General features: G+C 41.3%; 1 long non-coding RNA gene across 5 annotated transcripts in view; it reads right to left on the bottom strand.

Moving 5' to 3' along the window:
• LOC111932816 (uncharacterized) overlaps positions 1-25,491 on the bottom strand; it is a 53,522-nt gene that overhangs the window by 14,233 nt on the left and 13,798 nt on the right. Inside the window, exons 1-7 of one of the 5 annotated variants that reach the window (XR_015290476.1) lie at positions 9,711-12,162; positions 8,737-8,977; positions 6,380-6,516; positions 5,432-5,513; positions 2,989-3,172; positions 2,033-2,214; positions 1,395-1,539 (exon numbers count right to left, since the gene is read on the bottom strand). This is a non-coding gene — a long non-coding RNA (uncharacterized LOC111932816). Of the gene's footprint in view, positions 1-1,394; positions 1,540-2,032; positions 2,215-2,988; positions 3,173-5,431; positions 5,514-6,379; positions 6,517-8,736; positions 8,978-9,710; positions 12,328-25,491 lie in introns of those variants that run through there. The other 4 variants (XR_015290474.1, XR_015290473.1, XR_015290477.1 and 1 more) reach the window with 4 other exon arrangements.

The raw sequence follows: 25,491 nt of genomic DNA, 5'->3' as shown, positions 1-25,491 counted from the left end.
AGTCTGAATCCAGATCAGCTGTATATCTATAGGAAATTATCTTCTCTTGTACTGATGGAGAACTGCTTTTACTGACAGAGAACTGAGACAGGGAACATACCTCAGGCAGACAGGCAGAACAAGGAAAGGCTCCCCAGTCCCATGTGCACCCCTACTTTGTTTCAGTCATGGGCCAATCTCCCAGAACCATGCTAGTGCAGAAGGAGTCTGCCCCAACTCCATCACAGGGCCAGTGCTATAAGCTACAAGACAGCCAATCTCATGCAAAGGACACAACCTAATGCAATTCCAATATAAATTATGTATGAACATTGTAGCACAAGACAGTTGGGAAGCACATTGTGTAATTCAGCAATTCAATCACGTTTGTTGTTAGTGTACAGTACTGTACACTGTAGTGAGAGAGGCGAACTGTCTCAGAGTCAAGTGGATCAAAAACAGTCTATGAGAGCCAACTAAAAAAGGCTATTGTACTTAGCTGACTGAAGTGGAGAATTAAGTGCCCTCCCTCAATTAAGGAAAATGTGGCAGAGATGATTAACCTGCTTGTTACCTCAGTAACCTGAGATTTAGATTGTGAACAAATATGTAAGACTGTGGATACCTTTTACCAGACAAGAGTTTGGTGAACAGTTTGAGTGAGACAACTGCAGGGCTGGAATGTACTGACACTTAATCTGTTTATGAGACAACACTTAATTTATAAGAGGTAGTCATTACTATTGTATATGTATATACAATATATGTATATATTACGGTATATGTCATCAATATATTACTGTATATGTAAGTTATCAATAAACAGAATGACAGCTATGTGCTGTGCTCCAGTCTGCCATGCAGGTTGTGCACACAGACCTAAATACTCAAAATCCTTCACTGGTGCAATTCCTCTGAGCCACCACAAAGCTTTGGGTTGGGCTGAGATCTCACAGCCACCACAAAGATTTGGGTTGGGTTGAGACTCACAGCATCCCCTGAAATCACCACAGCTCCTCTGTGCAAAGTGCCCATGCTTTGGGCACTTGTGCACCTCATCTCTCTGTTCACTTCATTCTTTGTCTTTTGTGCATCTCAGACTAATGGATAAGACTTCATATTTATTAACATTAAGCATCTTTCACCAGCTCTCCACCCCTTTGTAGAAAAGGCCTGAGGCTACATTCTTCCCTCAGTTACACCTGTCCAATCCCATTGACTTCAGTAAGATTGAACAGGTGTAAGCAAGGAGAAAATTTGGCCCCCTGTTGTCTATGAATTGCATTATCTGTGTTCACCATTGCCTTGACTTTATGTCGCTGGTAAGTATAATTAATTTATAGTTTGTCTTATTCTCTTAGTTGTTTAATAAATAGATGAAAACAGAAGACTCCTGAGGGACTTACTCTAGTTACCTGTAATAGAAACTCCCCTACTGATACAGCTTCTTCAGGAATATCCCTAATACTTCCTCTTCTTTTATCAATTCTTTATGAATTTTCATTATCTTTGGATTTTTCAGTTCTGCAGAATCACGTTTCTTGTGTGTGATAACATGATCTGTTAGGAAAAAAATAGTGATACCTCTAGCTTTTGAAAATGAAGCTATCTTAAACTGAAAATATCTGAGATTTGACTTTTGCAAAGACCAACATCAGCACTTACAATAAATCACATTGCCATAAAGGCTGTTCCTTGAATTAAAACAAAATCAGGGAGTATTCAGGGACAACAGTTGACTTTTTATCATTAACTGGTTTTGTGAGCCTAAGTTGAAGTTTAGTGAATAGCAGTTATTGTTAGTTTTCTCTGTGCCCACCTTTCAAATGCTTCAGCACTAAATCTATCCTTTATTAAACTAGGAGTGTATAAAGCTGTTCCTTGGTACTAGCTAATCAGTCAAACGTAGGCAAACAGTCAACTAAAGCAGAAAAAAACCTTCACCTCAGTGAGAAAACCCCTCCAACGAGATCATCATGAATAATTCCACCAGAACCAGTAAATTTAAGGTTAATATACTTTAAGCACAAAGAAAGAAATTATAAATCCTTACATGTCTTCCATATGGGACTTCTTTGCTTTCTAAGTGCTTTACAAGAGGCGCTATCATCATCCCTATCTTCTGTGTCAGAAAAAGACACATTTAAGCCAAAGATCATCCAGCAGGTCAAAGGCAGAGCAGGCTTTCCAAGGTCCAATTTAGCATGCTGTTCTCTAGGCCAAACCTATTGTACACTACAAGAAGACAAATGAGTTGAATCCCATTCCAATACACTCACTTCATAGACACTGAAACCTCTGCACATTCCTGTGCGAAAAAAACAACAGTCTGACTTGCCTAATATAATATTTTCACATTTTGTATTACTTAAATACTATCCATGGTTTCCTCTAAACTTCTAGTCAAACCTAAGCAACATTAATAAGTTTACAAAGTCAGGGTGCTGATTGATTGACAGTGCTTTTTGCTGTATTAGTGATGCATTGAGAGTAATTATTGAATGGCCGTTCAGTCGAGAGCAGGCCACCCGCTCCACATGTGGCACTCTTCTCACCTTCTACTAAATTAATGTCTCTCCTCCTAGACATATGGATTTCCTGTCAAGGAAACAATCTTCTTCTAGTAGAGATACAACAGACTATTTTGCCAGCATTGTGCAACTTTCAGCTGATAACTAGAGCTCAATGTATTATGCATGTTCTACTGCTCTAATAAATACAGGATTGACTTGTTTACTACTAGCGCTGTTGACTCGATTAGCACTGTGTTTCTCTAGGCCATTATTCATTGGTGAGAGGAATCTGCTTGGTTCTCCATTAATCCAACTGTGTGAAACAAACTGGTTAATTTTTCAGCTTGTGTTGTTTGTTACTTAATGAGGAGAAATCGATTATTTCATTGCTATCATTAACACCCTATTTATGAAGTGCAACATCGTTTATTTTTCTACTTTGAGCAACAAATCAGAACCTCTTGTTTCTCCACTGAGGTTCTGTTCTGAAAGTTACCTCACTGAGGAAAAATGGACATCCTGAGTCCACAGTACAGTGACCTGGAATAGTCTTCAAGACAAGCTCTTTGGCTATGGTTAGTCAGGAATGATTTTCCCTTTTCATTGCTGGAGTTGATACACATTTGGCATCTAGTATCCAGAGCTCATTCACTCTTGTTGTTCATGTGTCTCCAAACATTCTAAATAGGAAAATAACCAATGAATATACCCAAACTTTGAACCTCCACCCATTTTTCTACAGCATCTAACAAGGAATTCCCCAGTGGGACTAAAAGGATTCTTCAGACTGCCAATAAAGTCACAACAAACACTTGCATTTTGTTTAGTGTAGGCAATAGCTGCTAACCAAAGTCTGCTGCCCTGTTTAGGGATGTGGCTTCTCACAGGAGTACATGATCCACCAAGGCCAGCCAGACTCTGGCTATTGTCACTGTGGGGTGGGAAAGAGGAATGAGTGGGGAAAAAGCCCTGCAAAGAAGTGTCAGGAACGAAAGAGAGAATGGATTGAGAAATGAAGGCAGTATGTCCATAGAGGAAAAAAATCCAAGTATAAAGCTGTAGATTAAAAGATTAGACATAATATTGGTAAAACACGGGTGTTAAGACAGCCACAGCTGCTGCAGGAACTAGCCACTCAGAAGCTGGGTGTACAGGATAGCCCAGGTTCTCAAGCACAAGGGCCCTTGGTCTGCATATTAGATCTGTAGGCATCCAGTCTGGTTATGTAAAGTGACAAGCATCTGGCATGCTCTACTCAGCCTTCCACAGATTTTAGACTGCCATTTATGAAAACTTAGGTCAACACAGTATCCATTGTTGAGTAACAGATATATTTCATTACCTTCAAAACACTATGGTCCAAGACATTTTTCACAGTGCTGCCAATATCACAACTTGTCCACAAACACCTGATGCCATCGTAGAAAGCTATATTCTGGGCAGAAAGGAAGCCATGGGTCTAATCTTGTCCTTTCCAATTCTTTCTGAACATCTCTTGAATCACTGTGGAGCTTAACCTAAACTTTACAACAGTTACGTTTTATGCTATATTACTTCCTGGAATGACCAAGCTGCTGGATGAGAACTAGCTCTCCAATTTTTTTGGCTTGTTTCTCAGTCTGCCACAATTCCGATTCTTTTCTTCATCTGTTCACCTTTTAGGTAAAGCATTGTAGAGTCAACATCTCATCGACATTTGCATTAGATTGCCATCTCTGTTGGGGCTGCACTGCAATTTTTTATGGCTGTGTTTTGAGGGGACACAGACCATACCGGCAGGACAAAAAAAAATCTACAACAGGACCATTTCTTTAGAAGAAAAGAACTTTAACCCTGCACTTCTTAGTAGTCAAAAAATACACATCTCACTTTAATTCTGTGTGTGTCAGCTGGAAGCACAGTACCTGTAAAACTAGTCATACTTCAAAAGAAGGGTGGAAACTAAAAGGAAAAAAAGTCAACCAAAAAATATCTACTTTTCCTTCAGATCTGAGAGTCCATTGAGTGCACCCTTTTGCATTGCACTAAAACACAGCAAGAAAGAGTGCTCTTGTAGCATTTCAAAGAGAAGCCAAACATGCAGAGATCACTGTATCTCATGTTACTTTGGAGAGAAGAAGGACTGTGGTGGCTGGGAGACTCCCAGAGAGCAACAGAAAGATTTTCGTAAAGGATTAACATGTAGTGTCCACAGGACACCACTGATTCAGTTCACGAGCTCCCTAGAAACCTGAACAGTCCTTGGTGGTATTATGTGAGGTGGCTGTTATTGAACAGGATGATATTGCTGTAAGAGTTCTTTCTTGCAGTCCTCAGAAGCACTTGTAAAGAGAATCACAGTGCACACAAAAGTCAGAAAGTTACAATGTGGAGGCAGCTATCTTTTTGCAGAGCATATTGTATCAATGAATCTCTGATGTAAAGCTGTATTTGCCTCTCTTCAGCTTGTCCTATGGACTGTCACTTGAATAAAAGCATGATTTTGTTACAGCATGCTTTCCATCTTGTTCAGTTTTTACAGGCCAATGTAAAACTATATGTCCCATATGGTGTCATCAGTTCATACACACAAAAAGACCACCCAATCTACAATGAATTGGTAGAAACAGGAGAAATTAAAAAAAAACCCACAGGGATTTAATGCTAGATGTCTGGAGAAAAGAGGTGAGGGAAGATGTTGGACGATTTTATTCACAGTTTAACTAAATCCTGCCATAATTTTCTGGATAAGCCATTTAAGCTCTGTGCCTCATGCATGCCTTCTCCTCTGAAGCAAATCCATTTTGGGAACAGAGTAAAGCATCACAGCTCTGACCTGGCAAGAATCTGCCTAATTTCTTACATGTTGAGTTAGTCTGAAGGAGGGAAGGTCTCAGTCATGACTTTTCTGTGAAGAACTTTGTTGCACTCTGTAGACACAGTCTAAGAATCAGACTGACCTTTGCACTTCAGTGGGGTTCTTCTTCCTCCCACCACACCAAGCATGCAGCCGGGGCTGTGAACCATGGAGCATGAACACACCTGGATCAAAATTAGAAAGCAGGGTACACCTTTAGATCATTGAACAGCCAGATTACCTAAGTACTGCTAGAAAAGATCCCGCTCATCTTAGGAAAAATAGACACTTTCTTGCCTTCTAGTGGTGTTCATGGTCAAACAAATGTTCTTCATCCCTTTAAGGCTGCACTCGTGGACACATTAATTATTTTCTCTTTATATCTCCAGATTTTGAGCACCTATCTCACCACTATGCCTTCCTGAAGAAGTAATTTGTTACAGTTTTTGCAGTATCCTCTTCCTAAATAACATTTACTGTGTTGTGCTATTCTGAGAAGTGACATTATGAAAGCAGCAACAAAGGGTTCTATGTTCAGAGAGGCTTACTAGATTCCTAATTAAATATGGTTAAAAAACACCTCAAAGAGTGCCAGATATGTAACTTTCATCCTGAAGACTCAAGGTGAGATCTGACCGTCAGCCAGGCTCTCCCTTTACTTCACAGCATTACCAACAGCGTTGCAGCTGCAGCACGATGTACTGACTGACAGCTTCACTGGGGCTCAGACACTTTACAGCAGTGAAAGATCTGTCTCGAGGGATCCCTCAGCAATGTTCCCCTAAGCAAGTGCCTCACTGGGATCTGCAGCATCCTCTGAAATGCCAGAGCTCAGCCACTGTAGCAAGCAGGAGCTGAGCATTTTGGGGAACTACATTCTGGCACAATGGAGCAAGAACCAGTATAGGCTGCGTCCAAGACCTCCTCTAATGACTTAGCTGAAATGGTTTAAGAATTACCAACCCAGTAGTTTGCTTCAGCTCCATGTGCTGCCCCAGTGTTGCAAGTACCTTTATGTGGACTAAACCATTTTTATATCATTTAAATTTACCTGGGTGGGATTGCCCTGAAGCAGTCTAGGAGCTCACACAGGATTTATTTGACATCTGATCTGTAGGCTGTATTATTCTTCAGCTATGGGGAAGTAGTCAACCAGAAGGAGTAGGCTCTTAAGCCACTCAGTCATACCTGCACCCACATAGGAGTTAAATGGATTTTTTCTACATTGCTGAAAGGTAAAGATCCTGTTTGAAATAGTATTTGAATACTTTAGGTTTTTATTGTAGGTCATATATGTGATAGAATAGGCACAGTTTCACCTAGGCAGCTACTTTTATTACTTAAATCAAAATAAATTATATGAAACAAACACCTTCTTTAGATATCAAAGTGGGCAAACACAGCTACTCATCCATACTGAACTGACGTGCTGTTTTTCAGAGCAGAATCACATCTTGAACAAATAAAAATGTTTTGTAAATGCTGTAAGCAGTTAATTTTTTTCTTGTTACCGTGCATTTGTGCTGTGTGTTAAACTGTTCTGTTTTCTCCATTCCTCTTTCTCTTCTAATGGAATCAACCATGGCAATTGCAACCAAGGTTGCAAATAGGTTCCCAGAGATATATAACTGTTTTTCCTACGGACCAGCAGCAACTGGTTGGACAGGAATGGCCCTTCTATCATTAGATATTATGCTCATCCTGCCCATAATATGCTAGAAGTCAGAGTCTCATCTAACCTAAGGGAACTGTTACCTTTATTCATTTCCCCACCATACTGAAAACACCACAATAATATATTCTGTCTAAGAAATAAAAAGGTTCCTGTAGATATAGTTTGGGTTTGTGTGTGCTGCTGAAAGAGGTCAGTTCTGTTAATGGCATGTGAGAAGTATGTATACAAACGTGCTCACTGCTGGGCAATCACTAGCCTTTAATGTGTGGAGAAATCAGCAGAGACTCATATGTATGTTTTATTAATTCTTCCTCTATCTTGGTCTGTGCAGGCCTGGTGCATGCAGTTATTTAGGAATTTACATACCATTGGTTCTAAGGTTTGAGGACAGATAAGAAAATTGATTAACTACCACACAAATAAATCCAGCAATGCCTTTGAAGAGTCAAGGCCTCCGTATAGTCATGATGCTGTTCTGCTGAAAAACTGTGAAGCAGGATGCCAGCACCCCTCAAACCAGGAAGGTGAGCTTCAGCTCACAGTCATCTTACTCTGACACTGAAAAGAAGAATTACACCCAATTCCCCATCTAACCCAATGTTCTGTTTGCTCTGTGAATTTTATAGATAAACAGAAACAAAAAGTCCAACAATTCAGGGACATTTTAGAAAGACATATATACAAAATTTTACTTCTTTTACAAACAGAGTTACTTTCTAAGTTGTCTAAATAAAAAAAGTAAAAAATACCAAACCAAACCCAAACAAACAAAATATCTCCACAAAAAAAACCCCAAAATTCTGCAGCTTTTCCTATTCTGTCCGACTAAACAGTATGTTCTACATGTAGCTTTTTTCTGGCTTGCTTTCCAGCTCAAAAGCCTAAATTGGGGAACAAGGATAATTCTTCTAATTTTATAAGGGAGGCTTGGAAGATCAAGTTTATTGCAAGATGTTTCATACAGATGTATGAAAGCAGGTCCCAGAATACAAGGCAGGTGACCAGAACATGGATTACAGCACAGAAATAGCAAGAGAACATGGCAATTTGATGCTGAAGAAATAATTGCAGTATGTGTAGGGCAACATTCATATTTCAGCTCTTAAAGTCACCCAAAGCAATAAGCATGATCACCAGCTGCTCTGTATGTATCATACAACTGAGAGGTATTTGAATCAGATGGGACTGTCCTTCATAAACCAAATTACATTATGCTCAGGTTAGTTTCCACACTTCCATACAGAATACCATAGGCAGAGAGCTAAATGTGTTTTTACCCTGTACATATTAAATAAACCAAATGTACAGACAACAACAGCTGCTCACGAGCCTTACTCTAGAGCAGGGAAGAGCTCAAATGTTTCTCCCTTATTCACAAAGACAGTAAAGTGTATCAGCATCTGTGAATAGCCTCTACTATCAGGAGAGTCTTTGTCAAGGATAAACTAAATAAAATCTCCACAAAGTGTGAAAGATCAGTCTGATTTCTTATTCTGACAGAATCATGAATAGCCACTTAAATTTTGAATACCATCTGTAATCTCATTACAAGAAACTTTCCTAAAGCCAAGATGGCTTCTTGATCAAGACATAATTGCACAGAAGCAGAAAATAAAGAAGGATTAGAGAATGTAGTCTTAAAAAATATAAAGGACAAGGTTTGATTGCATAGGTACATCCATGGTAGAGAATGAGGATAAGGCTTACATACAAGGGAGATTTGTTCCACATACCTGGTTCTGAAATGTGCTGGGAGTAGATCTACACCCAGTAGGAAGTCTCTTACATAGAAGATAAAAGTAAGCTTCTTCACCATGAGCACCTCTCTTTTTGCTGTGCCCTTGCAAAGCTGTAAACAGCTTGGCCAACAGGCACAGAATAGTGAGCTTCTGTCCCTCTGTCTCTACAGACTTTACCCGGCAAAGTTCTCGGTGGAACCTCAGAAGATTCTAGCCAGAAAAGGCCTGCAATAACCTGTGAAAATTTACCATCAGAGAAGACAAATCACTGGGAACTGACAAAAATAGACACCTGATTTCATGGGTATTCAACAGGTATAAATCTCTATTTCCAGCAGAAACTTCTAGATCTCTCCACAGAGGAGTCATTCTCATTCACCACTTCTAAGGGGTCTGATACTAAGACACAAAGAAAAAATACAGAAGTTATAGAGAAAACTTAGCCCTATTCTATTACATCTCATGGCTCTGGTTGGGACCAAGGACAAAAAATGATAACTTCACCACTTTCTGGTTATTCCACATTTGTGGCAGCAGGAACTAACCTCTGATAATGCCCCTCCAGTCTACATCATGGTTGAATGGGAATCTCTGGAAGAATGGAAAACCTTTACACAACAGGATATATGCCTCCATTGAATCAAATTCTATTCTCAGGTGGAAGGAAATAGAGTGATTACATATGGACTCACATCAACACCAGTCCTGAAAGCAGATTTTGACTGACTGCATCTTCCCTAGCTGATTTTACTAATGTCTGATTTTTTTTTTAAATGAGCCATATTTAAATCTCCCATCAGTGCAGAAAGAACTCTGCATGAGTTGGCACAAAATAGGATCTTTTCTGCTCAGGTTAGCAGTGCTCCTGCTGGACAGGGCTGAGCTGAAGTTTCCTGGAATCCTAGGCAAAGGCGAGTATCACTATGGACTCTAGGACCCAAGTAATTCACGCTGATTAAACCACTTACCTTCGAGAAGGTACGGCCAATGGTGCTTAAAGTGGGGTGAGGCTCAACGTTTTGCTGACTGCTGTTGAAATTGGTAACAGACTTTGCATATTATATCACCAGGTTTTTTTGGTTGTATATCACATGCAGTGTTTTTCTGCTTTTGACTTTGAGGTGTGAGGGGGAAGGCTCTAATCATATGGCCTTGTGCAGATGCTCCATTTGCATTTCTATTAATCCAGGCCCTCCTGGAGACGTTTGAGCATAGGCACAGCATGCTCTGCGTTTGAACTTGTGAGAACCCACACCACTGCTTAATAACTTAATACATATGTATAGCCTCCTTCAGCAGCCCACTAGGAGGCAGAAGCAGGGGGAGGCACTATTAGTGCATAGGCTGCAGGGCTCTATGTAAATGAATTTTGACAGGGAGGATAACTTGCCGAATAAAGAACTCAGCTCCTTAGTGCTGGGCTGGTGCTGATTTAGGTCAGAAAACTTGTTTTACCAGAATTTGTACAAATGAGAGCTCACATGGATCTGCTGGAGAATGTTTAAGGTATCTAGCAACTTTGCTTGCAGCACATGAATGCAATAATGATACTTTCCACACAGACTGTCTTACAGGAACAAAAAATACATGAGCTTCTTTGTCTTTGTTCCCCTCTACTTTTTTGTTTCCTGAACACCTCTCCTCAGAAGGAGGATCTCCTCAGAAGGATACCCAACCCTGTTGCCACAATAACCATAATAAATAGCAGTTTCACCATGTTTGAAGTGAATAGTTCATGGCTTAGAGCAGCAACCTCTGGATACAACTGGTCTGAGATCTCTTAATAAAAACCAGCTTTCATTGGAAAAATAGAGTCAAAAGGGAAAGGTTTTTTTATAAACTATACACTCTGGAGTACATTTCTGCAGGACACTAGAAAGAGGAGAGGTAAAAGTCCCACAGATGTCAGCAGAGATGGGTGTAGATGGGGCATCAGGGCTGCCACAGCAGCATGCCTGCACAGTCTGGGGTCTGTCAACCCTTGCAAACACCCTCCAACCCCAACACACTCTTATCCGTGCAGAGACACCCAAAACTGCTGCCAGCCACATTTCTGCTACTTCTCCCTGGAACATCCTCATCCAATTCTTGATCTGAAAGAAGCCAGGTAGGGATTTGAACAGGGTTTGACTTGCATCCAGTGAGAAGCAACAGGTGGGAGAAAGAAGAGAGGAAGGACTGATCCTGAATGTCTCCTTTTTTTCTCCACAAAAAGTTCCACTGTTCATTTCAATGCAAAATAGAAACTAAACACATCTCAAATTCCCTCTCTTCCACCACTCACTCCACCATAATTCCTGCTTTCCAGCTAGCTCCAGCAGATGAAAGCAGTTAATGTGAAACTCTCTGCAAGGACAACATCATAATTTTCCTACACTTTAAAAAGAAAGTATCCATTAGTCTCCCCACCCCCAACACACCTCTGAAGTCCCCATTGAAGTCTTCTCTATACAGGCCTAGCTCACAGTGAATTTACATCAAATTCCAGGAAGAGGCTCCTAGCTGTCCCATAATAAACAAATTTGGAGAAGCGAGGAGATGCCAGCCTCCAGGACTGACACTGGCTGCAGACAAACAGCCACACAGGCAGTAACTGATTGGGCCACAGCCTTTAAAGTGGCAGCTGAGACAAATGAAAAAATGACATGCTGAAAGCATCACTAAGAGAGGAGAAAGAGCCCAGGTCTGAGAGTCAATCTTAGTCCATCAGGTAAAGAGAATAGATACGCATGGGGATAATTGGTGATGAGACACTTGAAATTAGGTGTATGATAGGTCCCCCACTGCCCAGCCACATCCATTTTTCTTACACTCAATGAGCACTGAGGGACAGGGGTGAGCTAAGAATATTTCTTAAACCTTTGCATTCTCCTGTCACATTTCCATGACTCCGTATATTCCTCACAGACACACAGACAATTGCCTTATGCGTGCTGTCACCCACACTGCTTCTCTGCAGATGTGTGGCTGCAGGCAGAGCTCACGGCACAGGCCCTGCTCATGTTCCCGCAAGTCTCAGCAAAAGAAAGCAAAGCTCAGCCTGCTGGTGTCCATGTCCATGTCCTCACACTAACACCACGTACTGCTTTCAGCAGCCCAGCACAGCCAATGAAATGGGGCCCAAGGCATGGCAGGATGCCCAGTTTCCAGCCAGTGGGGAGCTCTGGAGGCTCTCAGGGGCAAAGGGCAAGGGCAGGCCCAGCCTGGCCTCACCCACACCTGTGAGAGGATGTGACAGATTGAATCCCAGGCTGATGAGCAGTGGGACATGGCTGCTCCTTCACATTGCCACCCATGTCAACATTGCACGTCTGACTTCTCTCAAAGCCCACAGACACAGCAGGAGAGGGTGGGTAGGAAGGCTGGCAGCCCACAGGCCAAGCTAGGCCACTGTTTTGAGAGGAGCACTGGGGGTGCTCTGGCCACAGAGGCAACAAGGCTGGTGCAGTGTGCCAGCACACATGCACTGCTCCCAAGGATGGGCACTGCCCCTGCCCACCTCACACATCCTGGGGATGGGCACTGCCCCTGCCCACCTCACACATCCTGGGGATGGGCACTGCCCCTGCTCACCTCACACATCCTGGGGATGGGCACTGCCCCTGCTCACCTCACACATCCTGGGGATGGGCACTGCCCCTGCCCACCTCACACATCCTCACCTCACACATCCTGGGGATGGGCACTGCCCTGCTCACCTCACACATCCTGGGGATGGGCACTGCCCCTGCTCACCTCACACATCCTGGGGATGGGCACTGCCCCTGCCCACCTCACACATCCTCACCTCACACATCCTGGGGATGGGCACTGCCCCTGCCCACCTCACACATCCTGGGGATGGGCACTGCCCCTGCCCACCTCACACATCCTGGGGATGGGCACTGCCCCTGCCCACCTCACACATCCTCACCTCACACATCCTGGGGATGGGCACTGCCCCTGCCCACCTCACACATCCTGGGGATGGGCACTGCCCCTGCTCACCTCCCATGTGCCAGGAGACACAGCCAGCACACGCTCTGCAGGGCCAGCACCCCACTCCTGGGGCTGGTGCCAGGGTCCCAGAGGTGAAGAAAGCAGCCAGCCACTGTAAGGCCTCTTTTCCCCTTTCCAATTAGCAGCCGATGGTATGAAGTTGTCCCTCAAACCACAAATGCCACAGCTGAAAAAGGCAATGCCCAGCCTCACAGGGATGGCTCCTGCTGTCCCACAGAGGAGCAGCCATTCCCCCCAACACCTGCAGGCAGCGGCTCGCCTCGCTGAGGCCAGCAACACCCACTCTTCCCTTTTCTTCACGAGCTTCTTGCAAATGACATGAACCCATACTTATTAATTTACATTAAGTTCATTTAACACCAATGAAAGAGACCAGAAGTGTCTAATGAGCAAACTGTAATGAGCTACCAGCAACTGCTAATCATGTTCAGTTTATGCATTCTTGCTTCATTCTTATAGAGAATTATAGAATAAATGCTTTGCTCTTATCTTACAAGAGGAAAAAAAAAATCTCTAGGTATTGTACCAGTGAATAACAAAGGAATGAACAAGCTTCTGGTTTTCCACTGCATATAATGATAGAGATGCTGTGAATTCTATGGACAAAGTACATGAAGAAGTACCCACAAGTACTGAAAATTTAATTAAAAGTCAGAAAGCCATTGCAATGAAGACTCAGCAGAAAGCCATTTATTTTTAAAATCTAATATATTCTTCATGACTAAAGGCTAAAGCACACGCTGACTTACACATTTAGCTGTAACTGATTTAAGCTACTTGATGATTTTTTTGCGCACAGGGTGGCGCTCAATTTGCAATGGAGTAAATTGGCAGAATTTAATTTGGTGGATTTTTTTAACTCTGCAAAAAGAATCCTCATTAAAACCTCACGATAGGCTGTATACTTTTTTCATCATTAACCAGCCTAACTGCAGGTAAAAGAGATACAATTATGGATTTATATAAATCCTATTGTCAATTTACAGCTCAAAGACTGGTGAGTTACCTCATTTTAAATAGGTTATTTTTTCCCCTTAACCTTTCTTTGTTTTAATGAGGATTTGGTTTGTCATTGTCAGGGTGCTTGTTTGCAGGAAAGTTTCTCATCTTGTGAAGAAGGTGTAAGGAATAAGGATAGAAGACTTCCTACTGAATTTCAAACCTCATCACAAACCCTGTCCTGGACATTTTGTCCTTAAAATTCTTCCATGAAGACAGACAGACCTCAGCTGCTGATTCCTCACTCTCTCAACTGCCCCACAACAGCTCTAGCTCATGCTTTGGCACTTTCCACCTTACTCGTGCTCAGATTTTTTCCTCTTTGCTGCACCTTATTTTAATCCCACCTGCCACCAAAGTACCATTAAATTCTTTGTTCTGCCTCATTCAGAACCACCAGCAATTCCAGATTCAGGCTACATGGGCTGGGTAGAAAATTGACTCAAAAAAAACCCCAGAACTCTCAAAAGATGAGGACAGACAGTGTTGAGAGACCCTTCTGTTAAACAGGAGCCCAAGGTCCAAAATAAGGTCACACATATTCAATGAGACACATTCTCGAGTGACAAATTATATGTTACTCAATAAACTGAGCAGCTGTCCCACTAAATGTTTGTCCTTTAACAGAATCACAGAATTATTTAGGCTGGAAAGGACCTATGAGATCATCAAGTCCAACTTTTGACTGAACAACACCTTGTCAACTAGACCATGGCACTAAGGACCCTGTCCAGTCATTTCTTGAATACCTCCAGGGATGGTGACTCCACCACCTTCCTAGGCAGTCTGTTCCAATGTTTAACAACCTTCTCCATGAAGAAATACCTCCTGATGTCCTGAACTCCTAAGACTAATTAAATTTCTGGATTTAATTCTTAGTCTCCAAGAAGGTGGACAATGTTAAGCAAGAGGAAGGCTGTTACATTTATATATTACTTCATAACAGCCCCCAGTAAATGCAACTGTTCCTCTTGCCTGACTGAAATGCTGTCTCCCCATTCCTTTACCAAGCCCCTCCAGCAGCTTCTGTAGGATAGGGTTGAGGACTGAAGGGCTAAAACCAGGAGGGAGCAAGTGGCTAATGTCATCTTCTACCAGGCTGTTACCCACACCCCCTTCATTTGAATGCTTTCAGAAGTTTGCTTACAATTTCATCACCCATCTGCATTTTAAATATTACCCTGCAACATACAAGAATGAATACAGCAAGCCAAGGGTGAAGGAATTGCTCCCATAAGTAGACTTAGAAGAAAGAAATGAAAAACACAAAGAAAAGGGATTTGTAAGAGGGTCTGGATTTTAACCTTCCTTAGGGTGAGAGAATAAGCATGACTACTACTCTAAGCACTTAGATGTTGAAAGCTGTTGTTTTTCCTCTGAACTTTTTACCAGTTGTAGCAATTAAATGATAAAGTTGTCTTTAGCTCATTAGATGATGAGTTAATTATATGCCAAAATTAACCTTTGTTAAGCTCTTAATAGAACATCTTTCATCTGAGTAGCCACAGCCTGTGTTAAAATTCTTAATGATCTGGACTAAAAAATCAATAATTTGTATGACTTCCACATATGAACTAGGAAATAAATGTATCTTTAAAATGTACTATAATGATAACCTCAAGCTGAAATTGAAATAAAGATATTCCTTGGCGATTTCAAGGACAACACTTTCACCAGTGTGGGGGCCATGTAAGCCACTGAAAAACATTGCCACTGGGGACAGCTTTCCTGCCTGCAGCACAAAGATAAATCCTGTTAAGACTAAGTCCAAGATTTTGGTTTTTCAAGTATTTTTTTGCTGCAGCCCTGTATTTCACATTTATGATCCTCCTATACATATCAGTGTTCAGCCAGGACTGACTGTTCTCTTCTTAAAAGTTGGAGGAGTGGATTCATTTTGAGAACTTATATACCCCTATCAATGATCAAAGAGTCTAATCATTCCCCCATGCAGAGAGCTGATAGATGCAGTGCCGTGCCTTTCCCCACGTAATCAGCTGCTAGCTAATTTGACAAGAACTCAGCAACCATTCTGTAGTTCAGTTCACATTAAGACTTTTATTTTTAAGGGAGCAAAAGTCGCATTGTTTGACAGTTAAACTGCATGTGTTCAGCAGAATGCATATATCTTATTGAATATTACTTTGTATGACATTAATGTATGAATTGGGAAGATGTCTCACTAAAATGATAAAATCCTCAATCTGAAGTGTCAATTATCAATAGTTTAATGCTTTTCTTTCTTTGGGTTCCCACTTGAGCCAGCCACAGAAGTCAAATTTCATATACTTTCTGGTACCAACTCAGAAAGAGAAAACTTTAACACTGAAGACTGATTTTACTAATGAGGCCTAAAGGCCACTGTGATTTCAGCAAAGTTTGGTTCAGACTTATCAAGAATTATTCTCCATAACCTTGACTCACACTGTGACTATCATCTTCAGGTTCATTTTTTCCCCTAATGCCAGAGAACACCTTCTCCTTGAGAGATAAGCAAGCATCACTCCCTGATGATGTTAAGCTGTGACTTGCCACAGTGCCTTGCAGCCTGCACCACACCTCAGTTAGCCTGTGTGGAAGTCTAGACAGAATTGAGCTAGTTTGTAAGCCTCACCACCAATGTGCTAATTGTTATAAATTAAGTGGAGAAAAGAAAAAAGTATAAAAATAATTATTACTTGCTAGTTTTCTGTCTGATAACAAGTTTAAGTATTTATGAGGTGATGAAATAAGAAGAAAATAAAGATAAGATTTCAATTTCATGATTAAGAATAAAAACATTGTAAAATTGTTCCAAGCATGTTTCACCTAAAGGAATTCTGTGCATATTTTTAACAGCATGGTCATATTTATGATATTTATATTGCAACAAAGCTGCACAAGGTCCATACATCTCAGGCCTCCCAGACATGCCAGGTTGCTGGAGAATAGACTGAATTCTCACAACTTGACCTTGTAGTAGAAGGTGCCTCCTTAGGTGCTATTATTGGGACAAGTCAGTTTGAACAGATATGGTAAGGCAGGCTGAAAGATGGGAATTATCAGTCAAGATTGCTCTGCCAGCAGGCACAGATCACTGTATGATAGCAGGCTGAAGGTTGTAGTATTCCCTGAAGGCAGTTTGGTAAATAAGGAGGTTATGGGTATGTTACTGTCAAGCATGAAGAAATTTTTGTTGATATATTCTCAGAAACTAATTTTTTTTTCTTTAATAACCTGCAGGGCTACTCTTCAGCAAAATTACCAGTCAACTCTGACAACCTAGGCTACAATAAGCTGAATCACACTCCAGGTCTTTAAACATTTGGTTTGCTTTTTGTTACTAGCTTGCTTTAAATGTGCTTAGGAAAGTGCAATACAGACAAAGTAAAACTGAATATTTTCAGCTAATCAACAGAGAGAAGTCATCAGAGAAAGACTGCACCTGTTTAAAAATGCAAATTGATAATGGAGTTATATATCAAAACAAGAGTACTGTTCATTTTTTAAAAGGTGAAAATTGCTAATTTTCAGCCTTTTTTAATATCTTATTAAAAGTTTCTATCAGTGAAATTTAACACAACACTAAATAAAAAGTATGAAATATGGCACAGTGAGGATACATAGCCTTCTTCAGTCTCACACCTGAAATGCAGCGATCTCAGTTACCAAATCTTGACACTTTTTCACTGCATAAGAATCTAAATTAAAAACTTCCCTTCCTACACCTACAGAATAAAAGATTGTGTTTTGCTTTTCCCACCTCAATATGCACAAAAAAGAAGTACAGCACCACAAAGGGACTTATAGTGAAGAACCTGCCATGCCAAGATCTGGGCCAGGAAGTGTTATCCTCAGAGAGAAGCAGACCACCGAGTCAGGGCACTCTGTGTGCTTATGTGCAAAGTCCCATTTTCTATTAAAGTATTTAAGAGTCTGGTAAGGATATCAGAACACAGGAGAGCCTTATAGTTGCCCCAGAAAATGCAAACCCTGGATGGCAGATCAGCCTCTGATATAACACCTCCGTCTTGGTCAGACTAACTTGGTTTAATTTGACAAGTATTAATTAGAAATTACCTGTCTGCCCACTAGTGATCAGCTGAAAAAGGAGCCTCCAAAGAATTCTTTCTTGTGTCTTACTGTGAGACGTCAGACAAGGCATTAGCCTTTCCTGCAGTGCTGAGCAGTCTGACTCCTTCCTCCTCTAAAAAAACAGATCCTGCAATTCAACAGCAAAACTATATGCAGCCTTAAGAAATTTCAGCTCCACAAAACTCCATCACACCCAGAGCTGGAATCTGTTGCTCAGTGCTTTTTTTATTTTTTTTTAAGCTATAAACTCCCCAGCCTCTTGCGCAGCTCCTTTCTATTTCATGTCTCACCTGACTGACTAGAGGCAGAAGTAGGAATTAGCATTGCTTTCACATCCTCCACTTCTCCTCACATCTCTGAGCAGTGATGTTTTTCTCTCTACCAGACAGCTCAGAACCTGACCTGGAGCCAGCTGGACAAGGCTACAGATCTGCTCTCCCGGGGCCTGACAGTTCATTCAAAATCATCCTGAAACTGCCCACAGACTTCAGTGGCCTTTAAAGCCCACACCATGTGGGGCAAGCAGCCAAGTGACCGTGACCTCAATGCCCTACTTTGGGCACCAGATATTCAAGAAGTCTGTTGGTTGCTTAATTTGATCTAAATCGCCTCAAACCATCACATTTTGATAAAACTGGTGCTGGAGACGTTCATTTTTCTCTGCATGTCAGGCAGGGCAAGGCAGAGTGGAAAACTAAATCAAGCCACAAAAATGTTGATCACCCCCAAAATAAGACATTCAAAGAACATCAGTTTTTCAATCACATTCTTTGGAGAGGTGGTGAAACTTAGAGGGAGAAAGGCATCCCTCATGTACACTTTATATGGACTCAGAAACAGTGCTGAAGACTCTGAGCATGTGTTAGGGTAAAAGACTAGAAGCACTACTCATATTTTGATTTGACTTTACCTCTTCCAGGGGCTCTAAAACCTTCCTCTCTATCCTGCATCATAAAAACCAGAAACACAGGCCCACCCCATTCTGCAGTGAAGCTGGGGAAGGCAGCCTCTGAACCTCAGAGGAGTGGAATGCTGGCAGTGGTCTGTCCAATTGCTCCTCCAGTCTAAACTAAAAGGTCCCTGCCTCTCAGTCAATCCTCCTGCTGTCCCTTTGACCAGTCTCCTGGCTAGATACCATTCTGAAAAGTAACTTTATCAGCCACATAAAAATCTAAATTTAACCTCTGACCCTACTCAATCACCTCCACAAGGATATGAGAAGGTCCTGGTTTTATGAAGCAAAATCTCAGATTGCATGGGTAAAAATACATTCTTTCATGACAGAAATTTGCAATGATGCACTGACCAAAAAAATAAAATAAAATAAATTGTTTTCACTGGGCTGTAAAACTGGTGGAAATGCAAAATTTCTTAGCTTTGTGTATAGATGAGATGTCAAGATTATTTGAAATACTTCTTAGATGTAAGAGCAAAAAAGGATGAATAAATAACATACAACATATGTGGAATATAAACCAACACTGCAATTTGCCTCATTTTTTTACAGAAAATAAATATACAAACATGAACATGCCAAGGTAAGACGTGATGCTGAGCTACTGCAGTAATATGTCCTTTAGGTATGTGGGTAGGTGGAATGGATGGATCCAAAAGAAACACATATACACCTTATTTATTACCTGTCTCTATTCATATGTTATTTCCCACTGTCCCTGGCAGATTCTTTTGTGTGTACAGAGTTCAAGTAAAATGCTGAATGTTATGAATGCATAAGCCAGTGTGAGATTGATCAAATTGAAAAATACCAATCTATCACCCCAAAGCTGCCTCACTCTTTGTTTGCTCTTTTTTCCTCCAAAGCACAAGTTGCATTTTGTTTTGGGGGACCAAGGAAACAGCATCATCCCATGACTCTTTACTCAATTTTCAAGTCCATTCAGTTTTGCCTTCTAGAGAACACATTGACTAGAGTGGGGCTATTATTGTCCTGCTTGCTATAGCCTATAGGGAATTGTTTTGTATAGTTTTTTACTATACTGACTTTTTTAGGTGTCAATTTTGTGACAGCCAGTATGTGCATAAAGCACATGCTTGCCTCCTCACTCCAATAAAGTGATCACCATGAAGGCAAATGGACAGGTAAGAAAACAACATATTCTGTGTCTATCAGTCATCAGCATGGTTTGAACAGTTGCACACATATATAGAAAAATGAGCACTGTCAGCAACCACCATGAAACCATCACCAGTAACTGCTGCAGCCCACCATTGCTGTATGCCAGACCTCACAAAGATAATTGCACTACACCAAGTAGCTAAAACCCACACTCCAACTGTGTGATGTTTATGTTGCAACATCAGCCTGCAGGTTCTCACACAGCTTCTATCCAGTGACCCACACTGAACAAGCCATGACCACATAAGCCTCCAATACAGAGCAAACATCCAGCCCTGAGTTTCTCCTTACAACCCCTTCACAGATGAGAACTAGTCCAGGCACATCTATTGTATCTCACCTGTGAGGTGCAAATAAGAATTTAAATCCAACTTTTTCTACATTGCAGAGTCAGGAGCACGTATGTTTGCACAGTCAAATGACAATCCAACTTTTGCCTTCTTGTGAATAATGGCTTCTCTGGATAACATATTCTGCTGCTCCATGGGGTGTTACTTACCTTGGGACCCAGTCTGTCTGTAACTCATCATCACTGACAATGTCAGCTGGTCCACCTGGGAGATATGGACAGCTGGAGGTGTGCAAAGACTTGTCTTTCTGGAAGAGAATAAGCACTCTTCAAGCAATCATGAAGATGAGTTGAAGACACAGCTCACCACCTGAAGCTGGATAAATGCTGAATGGAGTATTAGGTGGAGGCCTATTAATCATACTCTAAAGGAAAGTAATTCAAATCAACAAGTGTGATAAAATTAACCTGGCCACCAACAAAGTGGTCACCTGCAGAAGAAACCTTATTAAATGGTTAAAATCACTGTTTGGCTAAAGTCACCCCACCTACATCGAAAATTTCTTTATTGTCTCCTATGAGTCACAAACTCAATATGCAACTGGAAAATTTTGTTCTGTTTATATTGTTGTCAGATTCTTATGATATGCCAGATTAAAATAGGCAACTGCCATTTTCCCCAGAGTTCAGAAGACACTTTTGACTATGTAGTAACTATTTTTTCTTTATCAGAGGAAGAAGGATTCAGATAAAAGTAAATTAAGACATAGAGGCTTTAAAAGTAGCAAAGGCTCCCCGGCAGCTTCTGCCACTGTGTCACTATCTGCATGCTCTGTAGTAAGTTGTTTTGTGTTCCTCATTTGTGTTCCTCATGCCTGCCTAGGCCAGTGGAAATCTTTGCTCAGTCTGTCAAGAGTAATCCTAATATCAGGAGACTCCAGGCAAAGGGCTGAACATGGTCTGGCACTCCCTGTGGCTGTTTGTTTGATGCTGATTTCACAGCCATCGAATGAGCCCTTAACCTTGTCACTCGTAGCTCCTATTTGGCAGAATGTCAGGTAACAAAATAGGCCTTGAGAAAATGCCAGACTTTGCCAGTTCCTCTTCAAAAGAAGATCCAGTTGTTTTGTCAGCACTTACTCAGGCCCTGATATTCCCAGGTCATTTTCACTAAGCTCAGAAGCAGAATGCACTGTCCCACACTCCATTTCACTAGTGCTAAACTACTCAAAATTTCTAGAGTAAGAACCTACATCAGTTTTAAGATTTTAAATATAATCCCACTAATTCTCAAAACATGTATTTTGTACGGTAGAAAAACCAATAAATAAGCAGTTTACTCTCTGTTTTAGACTATGATGATACAAATAGGTGGAACTCAGACAAGGAAAGGAACAGTGATTGGTTCTAAGACACAAAAATTGGGAAAAATATATTTCTAGGCAGATCCACAATGGAGAGAAAAACGGTGAACTTTGTTACATGAAAAGCTCTTACACACGTTTTTATATTAATGCTGGGGATTTTTTCAATATTCAGATTAGTTAATATACCTGTTAACTGTCTGACTAAATGCCCAAGTCATCCTCACACCAAACGCTTAAGGTGCTTTCTAGACCCAAGTCAATATTTTTGATCTTGTAGGCTTTGAGATAGTTCCAGCATTTAACCATCAGTAACTCACAGTAAAAGAGGATGGATTTTCTCTTCTTGTATAATTTCTGGGACAAAGCAATATGTTAGAATTGTTAGAATACCTGTTGATGAGCTGGTATTGCAGAGCTAATGCCATGACTATAGATTTTCTCTCACTGGTCATGTATTTGCTCAATGTGATCTCCATTTTTCCTACATAATTTGGTATATGTATCTATATATGTATTTAGATACATATTTCTTAGCTGGTAGAACAGGAAAGGAAACTCCCTCTAGTTTCTCTTGAAACACTGCAGAGTGCTGTTTCAAATCAAAAGTCCTTATTTATTACTAAACTTCCTTCATTGAAATATTATGTTGACAATCCATCTTCACGTTTGTAGCTACACTAAGACAAATAAATCCATGTGCAGTAGCCTTCAGGGTGTTTATTGTGTTATTCAGTAACACTGAACAAGAACTGCATGTGAAAGTCACCATTTGGGGAGTTTTACCAGCCTCTCTCTGAGGCCAGCACAAAGAGGATGTTGGTTTCTGACAAGAACAAATTGGGGGGACCATGCTTCTGAACACATTGGTGTCCAGCAAAATCTGATAACCAAGATGGTTCTAATGGATTTATCTCCTGGCTGGGGCCCTCTGCTCCCAGTGCTACAAATCATCAAACACTATATGGTCAGGTGAAAAGCCTGACCCACAGCACTCCTCAATGAGCCAACTGTAAGAGTATGTGCACTTGATGAAGGTTTGTCACAAGGGCACCTGCTGGTTCCTCCATTCCTTCAACATCCACAGGGGTGATACCTTGCTCTTGAGCTGTAACTGCGCATGCATGAAGGTTTCTCCATCTTTACTGATGTCCCCTTTAGCATGGAGATGGAGCAGGCAACAGCAAGGATAAGGAAACTCCCAAACCGGCACCAGAGTTTAGGCAGTAACTGCAACTCACTCGAGCATTGCTAAAATCATACAAGGACAAGACAAGAACTCCATGTGACCCATCATTGACAGAGACCTTGCTCCTAAGACTGAACACTGAAACCAGCAAACCTCCAGAACCTGTTCACACCTCCTTGCAGGGCTTCACAGCTGCATTCTACTTGCTCCTATCCCAAGGAAGAGTCACAGGTGGATCTCTGTAACACTAAACCTTTGAGCAGTGCAAATGGTAGAAAGCTGCTGAATGTTTAGATATCTGAGTCCTCCCCTTCAGCCCTCCAACCCACTTGGAGTAAACATGCAGGTTTTCAAAATGTGCAGTTCTTGATTCACAGATTGGATGTGGGGTCAGGGCTAGAGGGACACAGTGGCACTATCACAATTTCAGATAGAGCAGCACATAAAAGTCACTGTCATTCTGTAGTGAAATCAGTACATTCCTTCAGAAACCTATAAAGCAAAATGTAGGCTACAACAGGAAGTTTAGAAGATTGCAATAGAGCACCCAGTGCTGTGCCATAGATCTGAAGCACAGCAGTGCAAGTGGGAGAGCAGTTTGCATAGAGTGATCTCTATCACACTGCAAACACAAATGCTCTCTCACTGGCTGGAAGCTTAAGCAGCCAGACCAGCTCCAGTGTGCTTCTGAATCATTCCGAAATCAAGAGTGAGAATAAACTTGGGCAACTCTAGGAAAATGAGAAATTCAGGAGGCAAAAGGAAATCTTCCCTAGTCAGCTCAGACAGCCAAAGCCACACTACAGCTTGACAAAGTAATGCATCTTCCAAGTACAGTCACGTGTGCAAGATTCTTCTCATTTATGTTACTTTGTCACAACGACTTTGGCTGAGGAGTCCTTTTCAGCCCTGCAGCCCCTTCAGACATATTTGCTGAAGACAATTGTAGCAAAATGTGAATGTTAGCCCTGTAGCTGTACATCATTACACAGATATAAAGACAAGACGGTTTTAGAAGAAAACTGAAGTGAAAAAGGTAAATGTGTTGTGACCTTAGATCATATGCCACTATTTTCTGAAGTAATCTTTACCGAATTCTTCTTTCCAGCTTCTTGTTTCTTGTTTTGTTGAAAGTTGCACACAGCTCACGGCTCCTTCCTTCCTGGGCAGACCACTGGACACAGCCCTTCATGCCCAGCCTGTCATGCTCCCATCACTGCAGAGTGTGTGCCTCCCCGTGTGCTGCATCCTGGTCTGCAAGCATCACTGAGAAACAGGAACCAGTAAGACAAATTTCCTCCTGACTAAAGAAGATTTTTCTCCCTTTGGATTCACAGCATTAAGTTGCTCATTGGAATTTCAGAATTAAAACCATTATTATAAGACAGCAAAGGCCTTTTATATTAGTATAATAAAATAATATAATCATCTCTTGTCCATGTACAGGGAGGAACTGCAGTACCAGATCTGTTGAGCTTTGTGGTCCCCTCCTGCCTTTATTTTTCCTGGAAAGGAAACCAGCTGAGACATAACAAAGAAAATAACCTACCTCTGGAGTTGCTATTGATACCACACTGCATCTTAAATGTTTCTCTGCCAGAAAATTCCTCTGACTTTTGCTAAGAATAGCCAGCAGAAAGCTGGCAGAGAGTATCATTATTATTTAATGACTGTAAAATAACAGTCTGTTATAGGTATGCTTCAGCTTTGCAAACCATCAAGAAAGACTGGAATCTGACAATACATTGGAGGTAAATGGCTACTAAGCACCTGAGTGCATTTTATTCCACAGAGAGGCTGAAAGTTAAGGATAGATACAAAGCAAAGTCTCCTTCCATAACACAGTTTAGGTATGGTTGCAAAGGGCACATGCATTTCAGCTCTGGTTGAGATCTGTGTTAAAATGGCCCCTCAAGGGTATTTCTCTTTGGTTCTACCTTCTTCAGTTTTTGTAGTACATCAAATTCCTCTTCAATGAACAGAAGGAAAAAGAAGACATCCAACTGTCCTCCAGGTGAGAACACTTCATATTAATGATCAGGTTAACTCAGCTACGCCTCCTGAAGCTTCAGTTAGAAAGGGAGGTAATCTTAGTGGAGATAACATCACCTTTCACATAGCTGTGATATTTCTGCGCTGGGTACTATTATGCACAAGGCAATCCAAGTACTTTAAATACCTTTGAATTTGTAGGTATTTGTTGCTAGGGAATGTGCTCTGGGAGGCACCAGTGGGAAGAACAGCTTGCAAGCTCAGCGCAGCACAGGCAGCTGTGGGACTCACAGCTCAACAGCACTGCATCAGTCCTGCATAGCTCCAGATTTTGGGGTCCAGGGTTTTAAAGCAGCAATCTTCTGTCCTTTTAAAACATTCAAGTGGAGACTGCAGATAGCATTCAACTTCATGAAGTGGATCAGCTTTAAAAAGTGGCATTGTAAACCAATACAGTGCAGCCCCATGTTTATTGAGTCTCAGTGGTTTACAAATAAAATCTGTTTATAAGCTTTAAAAAAACATCCTCTTGTAGACTCTGCAAATCCAGCTTAAAACCTGCAAATCAGGCTGAGCTTCAGCACACACAGAAGAAGTTAACAGTCCAGTTGTTGGCCTCCCCACTACCTGCATAACATTTAAACAAGCACAAAAATACAGGAGGTGTGAGCAAGGGCCGTCACTAGATTTGCAATTTAAACCAATT

The sequence above is a fragment of the Cyanistes caeruleus genome, chromosome 9 (assembly GCF_971803275.1).
Source record: "Cyanistes caeruleus chromosome 9, bCyaCae1.hap1.1, whole genome shotgun sequence".
Taxonomy (NCBI): Eukaryota; Metazoa; Chordata; class Aves; order Passeriformes; family Paridae; genus Cyanistes; species Cyanistes caeruleus.
Note: the sequence above shows the minus strand (reverse complement) of the source record. Positions and strands in the feature narration are given on the sequence as shown.